The following is a 16,899-nucleotide window of genomic DNA, read 5'->3' as shown; positions in this document are numbered from 1 at the left end:
CCCAAAAAGGTCTGAAGATGCAGAAAAATTAATAGGAAGTACAAGAAGGTGATATTTTTTTTCCCCGTTTTCTAAAATTTCCCCCATCATATGCTAAAATACTATATTTAGAAATAGGTTTTAAGATGATGTTTTCCAATAACAATCATGAAATAGAAAAAGTACAAATTGTCAAACTCAACCTGGACAAAAATAGTCATATTGATATGTACATCTTAGGGGCCCAAACAACTTTTGAAACTACCTTAAAGGACCAGTCAACACAGTTGATTTGCATAATCAACAAATGCAAGATAACAAGACAATGCAATATTCTTTGAGTAACTTCAAATGAGTAGTAGATTTTTTTTCTGACAATTTTATGTTTTCTCTTGTAAGGTGTATCCAGTCCACGGATCATCCATTACTTGTGGGATACCAATACCAAAGCTAAAGTACACGGATGAAGGGAGGGACAAGGCAGGCTTAAATGGAAGGAACCACTGCCTGTAGAACCTTTCTCCCAAAAATAGTCTCAGAAGAAGCAAAAGTATCAAATATGTAAAATTTCGAAAAGGTATGAAGCGAAGACCAAGTTGCCGCCTTGCAAATCTGTTCAACAGAAGCCTCATTTTTAAAGGCCCAGGTGGAAGCCACAGCTCTAGTAGAATGAGCTGTAATCCTTTCAGGGGGCTGCTGTCCAGCAGTCTCATAGGCTAAGAGTATTACGCTCCGAAGCCAAAAAGAAAGAGAGGTTGCCGAAGCTTTTTGACCTCTCCTCTGTCCAGAGTAAACAACAAACAGTGTAGATGTTTGGCGAAAATCTTTTGTAGCTTGTAAGTAAAATTTTAAAGCACGGACCACGTCCAGATTATGTAAAAGACGTTCCTTCTTTGAAGAAGGATTAGGACACAATGATGGAACAACAATCTCTTGATTGATATTCTTGTTAGAAACTACCTTAGGTAAAAACCCAGGTTTTGTATGCAGAACTACTTTATCTGAATGGAAAATCAGATAAGGAGAATCACATTGTAAAGCAGATAACTCAGAGACTCTCCGAGCCGAGGAAATAGCCATCAAAAACAGAACTTTCCAAGATAAAAGTTTGAAATCAATGGAATAAAGGGGTTCAAACGGAAGCCCTTGAAGAACTTTAAGAACCAAGTTTAAGCTCCATGGGGGAGCAACAGGTTTAAACACAGTCTTAATTCTAACCAAAGCCTGACAAAAAGCTTGAACGTCTGGAACTTCTGCCAGACGCTTGTGCAAAAGAATAGACAGAGCAGAAATCTGTCCCTTTAAAGAACTAGCTGATAATCCTTTTTCCAAACCCTCTTGGAGAAAGGACAATATCCTAGGAATCCTAACCTTAATCCATGAGTCTTGGATTCACACCAATAAGGTATTTACGCCATATCTCATGGTAGATTTTCCTGGTGACAGGCTTTCGTGCCTGTATAAGGGTATCAATGACTGACTCGGAGAAGCCATACTTTGATAAAATCAAGATTCAATCTCCATGCAGTCAGTCTCAGAGAAATTAGATTCGGATGATTGAAAGGACCTTGTAGTAGAAGGTCTTGTCTCAGAGGCAGGGTCCATGGTGGAAAGGATGACATGTCCACTAGGTTTGCATACCAGGTCCTGCGTGGCCACGCAGGCGCTATCAAGATCACCGATACTCACTCCTGTTTGATTTTGGCAATTAGTCGAGGGAGCAGAGGAAACGGTGGAAATACATAAGCCAGGTTGAAAAACCAAGGCGCTGATAGAGCATCTAACAGTGCCGCTTCTGGGTCCCTGGACCTGGATCCGTAACCATTCTGGTGAGACGCCATGAGATCCAGTTCTGGTTTGCCCTAACGATGAACCAATTGAGTAAACACCTCCGGATGGAGTTCCCACTCCCCCGGATGAAAAGTCTGACAACTTAGAAAATCTGCCTCTCAGTTCTCTACACCTGGGATATGGATTGCTGATAGGTGGCAAGAGTGAGTCTCTGCCCAGCGAATTATCTTGGAGACTTCTAACATCGCTAGGGAACTCCTGGTTCCCCCTTGATGGTTGATGTAAGCCACAGTTGTGATGTTGTACGACTGAAATCTGATGAACCTCAGGGTTGCTAACTGAGGCCAAGCTAGAAGAGCATTGAATATTGCTCTTAACTCCAGAATATTTATTGGGAGGAGTTTCTCCTCCTGAGTCCACGATCCCTGAGCCTTCAGGGAATTCCAGACTGCACCCCAACCTAGAAGGCTGGCATCTGTTGTTACAATTGTCCAATCTGGCCTGCGAAAGGTCATACCTTTGGACAGATGGACCCGAGATAGCCACCAGAGAAGAGAATCTCTGGTCTCTTGATCCAGATTTAGCAGAGGGGACAAATCTGTGTAATCCCCATTCCACTGACTGAGCATGCATAGTTGCAGCGGTCTGAGATGTAGGCGCGCAAATGGCACTATGTCCATCGCCGCCACCATCAAGCCGATTACTTCCATACACTGAGCCACCGAAGGGCGCGGAATAGAATGAAGAACACGGCAAGATTTTAGAAGCTTTGATAACCTGGATTCTGTCAGGTAAATCTTCATTTTTACAAAATCTATCAGAGTCCCTAGGAAGGAGACTCTTGTGAGTGGGGATAGAGAACTCTTTTCCTCGTTCACCTTCCACCCATGTGACCTGAGAAATGCCAGAACTATGTCCGTATGTGACTTGGCAATCTGAAAGCTTGACGCCTGTATCAGGATGTCGTCCAGATAAGGGGCCACTGATATACCTCGCGGTCTTAGGACCGCCAGAAGCGATCCCAGAAGCTTTGTAAAGATTCTTGGAGCTGTAGCAAACCCGAAGGGAAGAGCCACAAATTGGTAATGCCTGTCCAGAAAGGCAAATCTTAGAAACCGATGATGATCTTTGTGAATCAGTATGTGAAGGTAAGCATCCTTCAAATCCACTGTGGTCATGTACTGACCCTCCTGGATCATAGGCAGGTTGGTCCGAATAGTTTCCATTTTGAACGATGGAACTCTGAGGAATTTGTTTAAGATCTTTAGATCCAAAATGGGTCTGAAGGTTCCCTCTTTTTTGGGAACCACAAACAGATTTGAATAAAAACCCTGTCCCTGTTCCAACTGTGGAACTGGACAGATCACTCCCATAACTAGGAGGTCTTGCACACAGCGTAAGAATGCCTCTTTCTTTATCTGGTTTACAGATAATCTCGAAAGGTGAAATCTCCCTTGCGGAGGGGAAGCTTTGAAGTCCAGAAGATATCCCTGAGATATGATCTCCAACGCCAAGGGATCCTGAACATCTCTTGCCCACGCCTGGGCTAAGAGAGAAAGTCTGCCCCCTACTAGATCCGTTACCGGATAGGGGGCCGTTCCTTCATGCTGTCTTAGAGGCAGCAGCAGGCTTTCTGGCCTGCTTACCCTTGTTCCAGGACTGGTTAGGTTTCCAGCCCGGCTTGGATTGAGCAAAAGTTCCCTCTTGTTTTGTAGCAGAGGAAGTTGATGCTGTACCTGCCTTGAAGTTTCTAAAGGCACGAAAATTAGACTGTTTGGCCTTTCATTTGGCCCTGTCTTGAGGAAGGGTATGACCCTTACCTCCAGAAATGTCAGCAATAATTTCCTTCAAACCAGGCCCGAATAGGGTCTGCCCCTTGAAGGGAATGTTAAGTAATTTAGACTTTGAAGTCACGTCAGCTGACCAAGATTTAAGCCATAGTGCCCTACGAGCCTGGATGGCGAATCCAGAATTCTTAGCCGTTAGTTTAGTCAAATGAACAATGGCATCAGAAACAAAAGAATTAGCTAGCTTAAGTGTTCTAAGCTTGTCAATTATTTCAGTCAATGGAGTAGCTGTCTGAAAGGCCTCTTCCAGAGACACAAACCAGAACGCCGCAGCAGCAGTGACAGGTGCAATGCATGCAAGGGGCTGCAGGATAAAACCTTGTTGAATAAACATTTTCTTAAGGTAACCTTCTAATTTTTTATCCATTGGATCTGAAAAAGCACAACTGTCCTCGACAGGGATAGTGGTACGCTTTGCTAAAGTAGAAACTGCTCCCTCCACCTTAGGGACCGTCTGCCATAAGTCCCTTGTGGTGGCGTCTATTGGAAACATTTTTCTAAAAAACATAATTTATGCTTACCTGATAAATTTATTTCTCTTGTAGTGTATCCAGTCCACGGATCATCCATTACTTGTGGGATATTCTCCTTCCCAACAGGAAGTTGCAAGAGGACACCCACAGCAGAGCTGTAATATAGCTCCTCCCCTAACTGTCATAGCCAGTCATTCGACCGAAAACAAGCCGAGAAAGGAGGAACCATAGGGTGTAGTGGTTACTGTAGTTTAAATTTAAAAATTACCTGCCTTAAAATGACAGGGCGGGCCGTGGACTGGATAGACTACAAGAGAAATAAATTTATCAGGTAAGCATAAATTATGTTTTCTCTTGTTAAGTGTATCCAGTCCACGGATCATCCATTACTTGTGGGATACCAATACCAAAGCTAAAGTACACGGATGAAGGGAAGGACAAGGCACGAACTTAAATGGAAGGAACCACTGCCTGTAGAACCTTTCTCCCAAATATAGCCTCCGAAGAAGCAAAAGTATCAAATTTGTAAAATTTTGAAAAAGTATGAAGCGAAGACCAAGCCGCCGCCTTGCAAATCTGATCAAAAGAAGCCTCATTTTTAAAGGCCCAAGTGGAAGCCACAGCTCTAGTGGAATGAGCTGTAATCCTTTCAGGAGGCTGCTGTCCAGCAGTCTCATAGGCTAAGCGGATTAAGCTTCTTAGCCAAAAAGAAAAAGAGGTTGCCAAAGCCTTTTGACCTCTCCTCTGTCCAGAGTAGACAACAAACAAAGCAGATGTTTGACGAAAATCTTTAGTAGCTTGTAAGTAAAACTTTAAAGCACAGACCACGTCCAGATTGTGTAACACAAGGATGGAACCACAATCTCTTGATTGATATTCTTGTTAGATACCACCTTAGGTAAGAACCCAGGTTTGGTACGCAGGACTACCTTATCCGTATGAAAAATCAGATAAGGAGAATCACATTGTAAGGCAGATAGCTCAGACACTCTACGAGCCGAGGAAATAGCTACCAAAAAAAAAAAAAAAAAGAACTTTCCAAGATAAAAGTTTATCTATGGAATGAAGAGGTTCAAACGGAACTCCTTGAAGAACCTTAAGAACCAAGTTTAAGCTCCATGGTGGAGCAACAGGTTTAAACATAGGCTTGATTCAAACTAAAGCCTGACAAAATGCCTGAACGTCTGGAACATCTGCAGAGCAAAAATCTGTCCCTTTAAGAAACTAGCTGACAATCCTTTTTCCAAACCTTCTTGGAGAAAAGATAAAATCCTAGGAATCCTGACCTTACTCCATGAGTAACCCTTGGATTCACACCAATAAAGATATCTACGCCATACCTTATGGTAAATTTTCCTGGTGACAGGCTTTCGTGCCTGTATTAAGGTATCAATAACTGACTCGGAGAAGCCACGCTTTGATAAAATCAAGCATTCAATCTCCAGGCAGTCAGCCTCAGAGAAATTAGATTTGGATGGTTGAAAGGACCCTGAAGTAGAAGGTCCTGTCTCAGAGGCAGAGACCATGGTGGAAAGGATGACATGTCCACTAGATCTGCATACCAGGTCCTGTGTGGCCACGCAGGTGCTATCAGAATCACCGATGCTCTCTCCTGCTTGATCTTGGCAATCAGTCGAGGGAGCAGAGGAAACGGTGGAAACACATAAGCCAGGTTGAAAGACCAGGGCGCTGCTAGAGTATCTATCAGTGTCGCCTTGGGATCCCTGGACCTGGATCCGTAACACGGAAGCTTGGCGTTCTGGCGAGATGCCATGAGATCCAGTTCTGGTTTGCCCCAACGGAGAATCAGTTGTGCAAATACCTCCGGATGGAGTTCCCACTCTCCCGGATGAAAAGTCTGACGACTTAGAAAATCCGCCTCCCAGTGCTCTACAACTGGGATATGGATAGCTGATAGGTGGCAAGAGTGAATCTCTGCCCAGTGAATTATTTTTGAAACTTCTAACATCTCTAGGGAACTTCTTGTTCCCCCTCAATGGTTGATGTAAGCTACAGTCGTGATGTTGACCGACTGAAATCTGATGTACCTCAGAGTTGCTAACTGAGGCCAAACCTGAAGAGCCTTGAATATCGCTCTTAGTTCCAGAATATTTATTGGAAGGAGAGACTCCTCCTGAGTCCACAATCCCTGAGCCTTCAGGGAGTTCCAGACTGCACCCCAACCTAGAAGGCTGGCATTTGTTGTTACAATAGTCCAATCTGGCCTGCGAAGGTCATACCTTTGGACAGATGGACCCGAGATAGCCACCAGGGAAGAGGATCCCTGGTCTCTTGGTCCAGATTTAGTTGAGGGGCCAAATCTGTGTAATCCCCGCTCTACTGACTGAGCCTGCATAGTTGCAGCGGTCTGACATGTAAGCGTGCAAACGGCACTATGTCCATTGCCGCTACCATTAAGCCGATTACTTCCATAAACTGAGCCACCAAAGGGCGCGGAAAGGAATGAAGAACCCGACAGGAATTTAGAAGCTTTGATAACCTGGACAAGGTAAATTTTCATTTCTACAGAATCTATCAGAGTCCCTAGAAAGGAAACTCTTGTGAGTGGGGATAGAGAACACTTTTCCTCGTTCACTTTCCACCCATGCGACCTCAGAAATGCCAGTACCGTATGAGACTTGGCAATTTGGAAGTTTGACGCCTGTATCAGGATGTCGTCTAAATAAGGGGCTACTGCTATGCCCCGCAGCCTTAGGACCGCCAAAAGCGACCCTAGAACCTTTGTAAAGATTCTTGGGGCTGTAGCTAATCCAAAGGGAAGAGCTACAACTGGTAATGCCTGTCTTGAAAGGCAAACCTGAGAAACCGATGATCTTTGTGTATCGGAAAGTGAAGATAAGCATCCTTTAGATCCACTGTAGTCATATATTGACCCTCCTGGATCAGTGGTAAGATGGTACAAATAGTTTCCATCTTGAACGACAGAACTTTGAGGAATTTGTTTAAGATCTTTAGATCCAAAATCGGTCTGAAGGTTCCCTCTTTTTTGGGAACCACAAACAGATTTGAGTAAAAACCCTATTCCTGTTCCTCCTTTGGAACTGGATGGATCACTCCCATAACTAGGAGGTCTCGTACACAGTGTAAGAATGCCTCACTCTTTATCTGGTTTGCAGATAATTGTGAAAGGTGAAATCTCCCTTTTGGGGGGGAAGCTTTGAAGTCCAGAAGATATCCCTGGGATATAATTTCCAACGCCCAGGGATCCTGAACATCTCTTGCCAACGCCTGGGCGAAGAGTGAAAGTCTGCCCCCTACTAGATCCGTTACCGGATAGGGGGTCGTTCATTCATGCTGTCTTAGAGGCAGCAGCAGGCTTTTTGACCTGCTTACCTTTTTTCCAGGCCTGGTTTGGTCTCCAGACCGTCTTGGATTGAGCAAAAGTTCCCTCTTGTTTATTATTAGAGGAAGTTGATGCCGCACCTGCCTTGAAGTTTCGAAAGGCATGAAAATTAGACTGTTTGGCCCTAGATTTGGACCTGTCCTGAGGAAGGGCACAACCTTTTCCTCCCGTGATATCAGCAATAATCTCCTTCAAACCAGGCCCGAATAGGGTCTGCCCCTTGAAGGGAATGTTAAGTAGCTTAGATTTTAAAGTCACGTCAGCTGACCATGATTTAAGCCATAGCGCTCTGCGCGCCTGTATAGCAAAACCAGAATTCTTAGCCGTTAGTTTATTCAAATGAACAATGGCATCAGAAATAAAATAATTGGCTAGCTTAAGTGGTCTAAGATTGCCAAGTATGTCATCCAATGGAGTCTCTACCTGTAAAGCCTCTTCCAGAGACTCAAACCAGTACGCCGCAGCAGCAGTGACAGGGGCAATGCATGCAATGGGCTGTAGGATAAAACCTTGTTGAATAAATATTTTCTTAAGGTAACCTTCTAATTTTTTATCCATTGGCTCTAAAAAAGCACAACTGTCCTCGACAGGGATAGTAGTACGCTTTGCTAGAGTAGAAACTGCTCCCTCCACCTTAGGGACTGTCTGCCATAAGTCCCGTGTGGTGGCGTCTATTGGAAAACATTTTTCTAAAAATAGGAGGGGAAGAGAACGGCACACCTGGTCTATCTCATTCCTTATTAATAATTTCTGTAAACCTTTTAGGTATTGGAAAAAACATCAGTACACACCGGCACTGCAAAGCATTTATCCAGTCTACAAAATTTCTCTGGCACTGCAATGGTATCACAGTCATTCAGAGCAGCTAAAACCTCCCTAAGTAACACGCGGAGGTGTTCAAGCTTAAATTTAAATGTAGAAATATTAGAATCAGGTATCATTAACATCACCCACTGACTGAAGCTCTCCTTCCTCAGCTTCTGCATATTGTGAGGCAGTATCTGACATGGTTTTAAAGCGTCGGTATGCTCTGCATTTTGTCTCACCCCAGAGCTATATCGCTAACCTCTAAGTTCAGGTAGTCTGGCTAATACCGCTGACAGTGTATTATCCATGACTGCAGCCATGTCTTGTAAAGTAAACGCTATGGGCGCCCTAGATGTACTTGGCGCCATTTGAGTGTGAGTCCCTTGGGCGGGAGTCAAAGGGTCTGACACGTGGGGAGAGTTAGTCGGCATAACTTTCCCCTCGTCAGATTCCTCTGGTGATAATTTTTTTTAAAAACAGAATATGATCTTTATTGCATAAAATGAAATCAGTACATTTGGTACACATTCTAAGAGGGGGTTCCACCATGGCTTTTAAACATAATGAACAAGGAGTTTCTTCTATGTCAGACATGTTTATACAGACTAGCAATGAGACTAGCAAGCTTGGAAAACACTTTAAATCAAGATAACAAGCAAATATAAAAAACGGTACTGTGCCTTTAAGAGAAACAAATTTTGTCAGAATTTGAAAAACAGTGAAAAAATGCAGTAAATCAAACGAAATTTTTACAGTGTGTATAATAGGCTAGCAGTGCATTGCATCCACTTGCAAATGGATGATTAACCCCTTAGTTAAAAAAACGGATCAAAAAAACGAAATAGACGGGTTTTTTGGGGGGTTTTTTTGTTGGTTTTTTTTTTTTTTTTTTTTTTTTTTTTTTTAACAGTCACAACCAACTGCCACAGCAAGCTGTGGTCCTACCTTCCCCAATAAACGACTTTGGAAAGCCTTTGGGCCCTTTAGAGATGTCCTATAGCATACAGGGGACTCCTGAGGGAAGCTGGATGTCACAGTTTGTAATTTTAACTGCACCAACTGTAACTTTTATACTATAACAGTGGAAAGCCTCAGTAAAACTGTTTCTAGTCAAAATTTAAGCCAGCCATGTGGAAAAAACTAGGCCCCAATAAAGTTTTATCACCAATGCATATATAAAAACGATTAAACATGCCAGCAAACGTTTATATTGCAATATCATAAGGGTATTACCCCTGGGAGTAAGCATGATACCAGTCGTTATTAAATCACTGTATTCAGGCTTAACTTACATTAATCCGGTATCAGCAGCATTTTCTAGTGTTTTCCATCTCTAGAAAAAATTATAACTGCACATACCTGATAGCAGAATAAACTGCACGCCATTCTCTCGCTGAAGTTACCTCATCTGTGTAATCCCCTCAGACATATGTGAGAATAGCAATGGATCTTAGTTACAACCTGCTAAGATCATAGAAACCTCAGGCAGATTCTTCTTCTATTTACTGCCTGAGATAAAATAGCACAACTCCGGTACTATTTAAAAATAACAAACTTTTGATTGAAGAAAAACAGAATTTATGCTTACCTGATAAATTACTTTCTCCAACGGTGTGTCCGGTCCACGGTGTCATCCATTACTTGTGGGATATTCTCCTCCCCCACAGGGAAAGGCAAGGAGAGCACACAGCAAGAGCTGTCCATATAGTCCCTCCCAGGCTCCGCCCCCCCAGTCATTCGACCGACGGTTAGGAGAAAAAAAAAGGAGAAACTATAGTGTGCCGTGGTGACTGTAGTGTATAGAGAAAGAAATTCTTCAAACCTGATTAAAAAACCAGGGCGGGCCGTGGACCGGACACACCCTTGGAGAAAGTAATTTATCAGGTAAGCATAAATTCTGTTTTCTCCAACATTGGTGTGTCCGGTCCACGGTGTCATCCATTACTTGTGGGAACCAATACCAAAGCTTTAGGACACGGATGAAGGGAGGGAGCAAATCAGGTTACCTAAACAGAAGGCATCACGGCTTGCAAAACCTTTCTCCCAAAAATAGCCTCCGAAGAAGCAAAAGTATCAAATTTGTAGAATTTGGACAAAGTGTGCAGAGAAGACCAGGTCGCTGCCTTAAATATCTGATCAACAGAAGCCTCGTTCTTGAAGGCCCATGTGGAAGCCACAGCCCTAGTAGAGTGAGCTGTGATTCGTTCAGGAGGCTGCCGTCCGGCAGTCTCGTAAGCCAATCGTATAATGCTTTTCAGCCAAAAGGAAAGAGAGGTAGCAGTAGCTTTTTTGACCTCTCCTCTTGCCAGAATAAACTACAAACAGAGAAGACGTTTGTCTGAAATCCTTTGTTGCTTCTAAATAGAACTTTAAAGCACGGACTACATCTAAATTGTGTAACAAGCGTTCCTTCTTTGAAACTGGATTCGGACACAAAGAAGGCACAACTATTTCCTGGTTAATATTCTTGTTGGAAACAACCTTTGGAAGGAAACCAGGTTTAGTACGCAAAACAACCTTATCTGAATGGAACACCAGATAGGGCGGATTACACTGCAGAGCAGATAATTCAGAAACTCTTCTAGCAGAAGAATAGCAACCAAAAACAGAACTTTCCAAGATAACAACTTGATATCTATGGAATGTAAGGGCTCAAACGGAACCCCTTGAAGAACTGAAAGAACCAAATTTAGACTCCAGGGAGGAGTCAAGGGTCTGTAAACAGGCTTGATCCTGACCAAAGCCTGAACAAAAGCTTGAACATCTGGCACAGCTGCCAGTCGTTTGTGTAACAAGACAGATAAAGCAGAAATCTGTCCTTTTAGAGAACTCGCTGATAATCCCTTATCCAAACCTTCTTGGAGAAAGGAAAGGATCCTAGGAATTTTAATCTTACTCCATGAGAATCCCTTGGATTCACACCAACAGATATATCTTTTCCATATTTTATGGTAATCTTTCTAGTCACAGGTTTTCTGGTTGTACCAGAGTATCTATCACAGAATCCGAAAACCCACGCTTAGACAAAATCAAGCGTTCAATTTCCAAGCAGTCAGCTGGAGAGAAACTAGATTTGGATGTTCGAATGGACCTTGTACTAGAAGATCCTGTCTCAAAGGTAGCTTCCATGGTGGAGCCGATGACATATTCACCAGGTCTGCATACCAAGTCCTGCGTGGCCACGCAGGAGCTATCAAAATCACCAAGGCCTTCTCCTGTTTGATCCTGGCTACCAGCCTGGGAATGAGAAGGAACGGTGGAAACGCATAAGCTAGGTTGAAAGTCCAAGGCGCCATTAATGAATCCACTAGAGTCGCCTTGGGATCCCTGGATCTGGACCCGTAGCAAGGAACCTTGAAGTTCTGATGAGACGCCATCAGATCCATGTCTGAAATGCCCCATAATTGGGTCAACTGGGCAAACACCTCCGGGTGGAGTTCCCACTCCCCCGGATGAAAGGTCTGACGACTCAGATAATCCGCCTCCCAGTTTTCCACTCCTGGGATGTGGATCGCAGACAGGTGGTAGGAGTGATCCTCCGCCCATTTGATGATCTTGGTCACCTCTCTCATCGCCAGGGAACTCCTTGTTCCCCCCTGATGGTTGAAGTAAGCAACAGTCGTCATGTTGTCTGATTGGAATCTTATGAATTTGGCCTTTGCTAGTTGAGGCCAAGCCCGGAGAGCATTGAATATCGCTCTCAGTTCCAGGATGTTTATCGGGAGAAAAGACTCTTCCCGAGACCATAGACCCTGAGCTTTCAGGGAATCCCAGACCGCGCCCCAGCCTAATAGACTGGCGTCGGTCGTGACAATGACCCACTCTGGTCTGCGGAAGCTCATTCCCTGGGACAGGTGATCCTGAGTCAGCCACCAACGGAGTGAGTCTCTGGTCTTCTGATCTACTTGAATCACTGGAGACAAGTCTGTATAGTCCCCATTCCACTGTTTGAGCATGCACAGTTGTAATGGTCTTAGATGAATTCACGCAAAAGGAACTATGTCCATTGCTGCAACCATCAACCCTACTACTTCCATGCACTGAGCTATGGAAGGCCGTAGAACAGAGTGAAGAACTTGACAAGCGTTTAGAAGCTTTGACTCTCTGACATCTGTCAGGAAAATCTTCATTTCTAAAGAATCTATTATTGTTCCCAAGAAAGGGACTCTTGTTGACGGAGACGGGGAACTTTTTTCTATGTTCACCTACCACCCGTGAGATCTGAGAAAGGCTAGAACAATGTCTGTGTGAGCCTTTGTCTTTGAAAGAGACGACGCTTGAATTAGGATGTCGTCCAAGTAAGGTGCCACTGCAATGCCCCTGGGTCTTAGAACCGCTAGAAGGGACCCGAGCACCTTTGTGAAAATCCTTGGAGCAGTGGCTAGTCCGAATGGGAGAGCCACAATAGGTAATGTTTGTCCAGAAAGGCGAACCTTAGGAACTGATGATGATCTTTGTGGATAGGAATATGCAGATACGCATCCTTTAGATCCACGGTAGTCATAAATTGACCCTCCAGGATTGTAGGTAAAATAGTTTCCATTTTGAACGATGGCACTCTGAGAAATTTGTTTAGAATTTTTAAATTCAGAATTGGTCTGAAAGTTCCCTCTTTTTTTGGGAACTACAAACAGATTTGAGTAAAACCCCTGACCTTGTTCCACAGTTGGAACTGGGAGTATCACTCCCATCTTTAACAGGTCTTCTACACAATGTAAGAATGCCTGTCTCTTTACTTGGTTTGAAGATAAGGGAGACATGTGGAACCTTCCCCTTGGGGGTAGTTCCTTGAATTCTAGAAGATAACCCTGAGAGACTATTTCTAGTGCCCAAGGATCCTGAACATCTCTTGCCCAAGCCTGAGCAAAGAGAGAGAGTCTGCCCCCTACTAGATCCGGTTCCGGATCGGGCGCTACCTCTTCATGCTGTCTTGGTAGCAGCAGCAGGTTTCTTGGCCTGTTTACCCTTGTTCCAGCCTTGCATTGATTTCCAAGCTGGTTTAGTCTGGGAAGCGTTACCCTCTTGTCTAGAGGCTGCCGAGTTGGAAGCCGGTCCGTTCCTGAAATTGCGAAAGGAACGAAAATTGGACTTATTCTTAGCCTTGAAAGGTTTATCTTGTGGGAGGGCATGGCCCTTTCCCCCAGTGATGACTGAAATAATCTCTTTCAATTCTGGCCCAAAAGGGGTCTTACCTTTGAAAGGGGTATTAAGCAATTTTGTCTTGGAAGATACATCCGCCGACCAAGACTTTAGCCAGAGCGCTCTGCGCGCCACAATTGTAAACCCTGAATGTTTTGCCGCTAACCTCGCTAACTGCAAAGCGGCGTCTAAAATAAAGGAATTAGCTAACTTAAGTGTGTAAATTCTGTCCATGACTTCCTCATACGGAGTCTCCCTACTGAGCGACTTTTCCAGTTCCTCGAACCAGAACCACGCCGCTGTAGTGACAGGAATAATGCACGAAATAGGTTGAAGGAGGTAACCTTGCTGTACAAAAATCTTTTTAAGCAAACACTCCAATTTTTTATCCATAGGATCTTTGAAAGCACAATTGTCCTCAATAGGAATGGTCGTGCGCTTGGCTAGAGTAGAAAACTCCCCCTCGACCTTAGGGGCTGTTTGCCATTTGTCCTTCCTGGGGTCGACCATAGGGAACAATTTCTTAAATATAGGAGGAGGGACAAAAGGTATGCCTGGCTTCTCCCACTCCTTATTCACTATGTCCGCCACCCGTTTAGGTATCGGAAAAGCATCAGGGTGCACCGGGACCTCAAGGAACTGTCCATCTTGCACAATTTTTCTGGGTTGACCAGATTGTCACAATCATCCAGAGTAGATAGCACCTCCTTAAGTAATGCGCGGAGATGCTCTAATTTAAATTTAAATGTCACAACATCAGGTTCTGCCTGCTGAGAAATTCTTCCTGTATCAGAAATTTCCCCATCTGACAAACCCTCCCTCACTGCCACTTCAGATTGGTGTGAGGGTATGACAGAAAAATTATCATCAGCGCCCTCCTGCTCTACAGTGTTTAAAACAGAGCAAACGCGCTTTCTCTGAAATGCTGGCATTTTGGATAAAATATTAGCTATGGAGTTATCCATTACTGCCGTCAATTACTGCATAGTAACAAGCATTGGCGCGCTAGAAGTACTAGGGGTCGCCTGCGCGGGCATAACTGGTATAGACACAGAAGGAGATGATGTAGAACTATGTCTACTTCCTTCATCTGAGGAATCATCCTGGGCAACTTTACAATTTGTGACAGTTCTGTCCTTACTTTGTTTGGACGCAATGGCACAATTATCACACTATATTTGAAGGGGGAACCCCATTGGCTACCATACATACAGAACATGATCTATCTGAAGGTACAGACATGTTAAACAGGCTTAAACTGGTTAATAAAGCACAAAAATCGTTTTAAAACAAAACCGTTACTGTCTCTTTAAATATTAAACAGGGAACACTTTATTACTGAATATGTGAAAAACTATGAAGGAATTATCCAATCTTTACCAAATTTTCACCACAGTGTCTTAATACATTCAAAGTATTGCACTCCAATTTTCAAGCTGTTAACCCTTAAAATGTGGAAACCGGAGCCGTTTTTAATTTTAACCCCCTTACAGTCCCAGCCACAGCCTTTGCTGCAACTTCACCAATCCCAGGGGGGTATATGATACCAAATGAAGCCTTCTAGGAACGTTTTTAGTGGATTCCAGACCCTCACACATGCAGCTGCATGTACTGAACTCAAAATTAACTGCACAGTAATGGCGCGAAAATGAGGCTCTGCCTACTACAGAGAAAGGCCCTTCCTGACTGGGAAGGTGTCTTAACAAGTGCCTGGTGCTAAAAACGTTCCCCAATGTTATAAAAGTGTGAAATACAACTTCAAACTGCATATAATACTTAAATAAAGCAATCGATTTAGCCCCTAAAAGTGTCTACCAGTTTATAGCCCATAATAAGCCCTTTATTCTGTTTGAGACTAAGAAAATGGCTTACCAATCCCCATGAGGGGAAAATGACAGCCTTCCAGCATTACACAGTCTTGTTAGAAATATGGCTAGTCATACCTTGAGCAGAAGAGCCTGCTAACTGTTTCCTCCAACTGAAGTTACTTCATCTCAACAGTCCTATGTGGAAACAGCAAACGATTTTAGTAACTGCTGCTAAAATTATTATCCTCTCACAAACAGAAATCTTCATCTCTTTCTGTTTCAGAGTAAATAGTACATACCAGCACTATTTTAAAATAACAAACTCTTGATAGAAGAATAAAAAACTACAACTAAACACCACAAAATCCTCACCATCCCCGAGGAGATGCTACTTCTTCAGAGCGGCAAGGAGAATGACTGGGGGGGCGGAGCCTGGGAGGGACTATATGGACAGCTCTTGCTGTGTGCTCTCCTTGCCTTTTCCTGTGGGGGAGGAGAATATCCCACAAGTAATGGATGACACCGTGGACCGGACACACCAATGTTGGAGAAATAAACTAGCTATATTTAACCACTCTCTCCTACAACATCCTAGCTTGTTGAGAGTTGCAAGAGAATGACTGGGTATGACAGTTAGGGGAGGAGCTATATTACAGCTCTGCTGTGGGTGTCCTCTTGCAACTTCCTGTTGGGAATGAGAATATCCCACAAGTAATGGATGATCCGTGGACTGGATACACTTAACAAGAGAAATAGGAGGGGGGGAAAACGGCACACCGGGTCTATCCCACTCCTTATTAATAATTTCTGTAAACCTTTTAGGTATTGGAAAAACATCAGTACACACCAGCACTGCATAGTATTTATCCAGTCTACACAATTTCTCTGGCACTGCAATTGTGTCACAGTCATTCAGAGCAGCTAATACCTCCCCAAGTAATACACGGAGGTTCTCAAGCTTAAATTTAAAAGTAGAAATATGTGAATCAGGTTTCCCCGAATCAGAAATGTCACCCACAGACTGAAGCTCTCCTTCCTCAGCTTCTGCATATTGTGACACAGTATCAGACATGGGCCTTAAAGCATCTGCGCGCTCTGTATTACGTCTAACCCCAGAGCTATCGCGCTTCCCTCTAAATTCAGGCAGTCTGGCTAATACCGCTGACAGGGTATTATCCATGATTGCCGCCATGTCCTGCAAAGTAATCGCTATGGGCGTCTTTGATGTACTTGGCGCCATTTTAGCGGGAGTCCCTTGAGCGGGAGTCAAAGGATCCGACATGTGGGGAGAGTTAGTCGGCATAACTTCCCCCTCGTCAGAATCCTCTGGTGATAATTCTTTTAAAGATAACAGCTGATCTTTATTGTTTAAAGTGAAATCAATACATTTAGTACACATTCTCCTATGGGGTTACACCATGGCTTTTAAACATAATGAACAAGGAGTTTCCTCTATGTCAGACATGTTTATACAGACTAGCAATGAGACTAACAAGCTTGGAAAACACTTTAAAACAAGTTAAGAAGCAATATAAAAAAACGTTACTGTGCCTTTAAGAGAAACAAATTTTGCCAAACAGTGAAAAAAGGCATTTAGACTAACGAAATGTTTACAGTGTATGTAACAAGTTAGCAGAGCATTGCACCCACTTGCAAATGGATGATTAACCCCTTAATACAAAAAACGGATT

General features: G+C 43.5%; 1 protein-coding gene across 1 annotated transcript in view; it reads right to left on the bottom strand.

Annotated features, from left to right (window-relative positions):
- Positions 1-16,899, bottom strand: part of SETDB2 (SET domain bifurcated histone lysine methyltransferase 2) — a 554,051-nt gene that overhangs the window by 485,205 nt on the left and 51,947 nt on the right. The gene's annotated exons all lie outside the window — the stretch shown is intronic.

This window comes from Bombina bombina, chromosome 3 (assembly GCF_027579735.1).
Source record: "Bombina bombina isolate aBomBom1 chromosome 3, aBomBom1.pri, whole genome shotgun sequence".
NCBI lineage: Eukaryota > Metazoa > Chordata > Amphibia > Anura > Bombinatoridae > Bombina > Bombina bombina.
The sequence above is the reverse complement of the archived record's forward strand: the minus strand, read 5'-3'. Positions and strand labels throughout refer to the sequence as shown.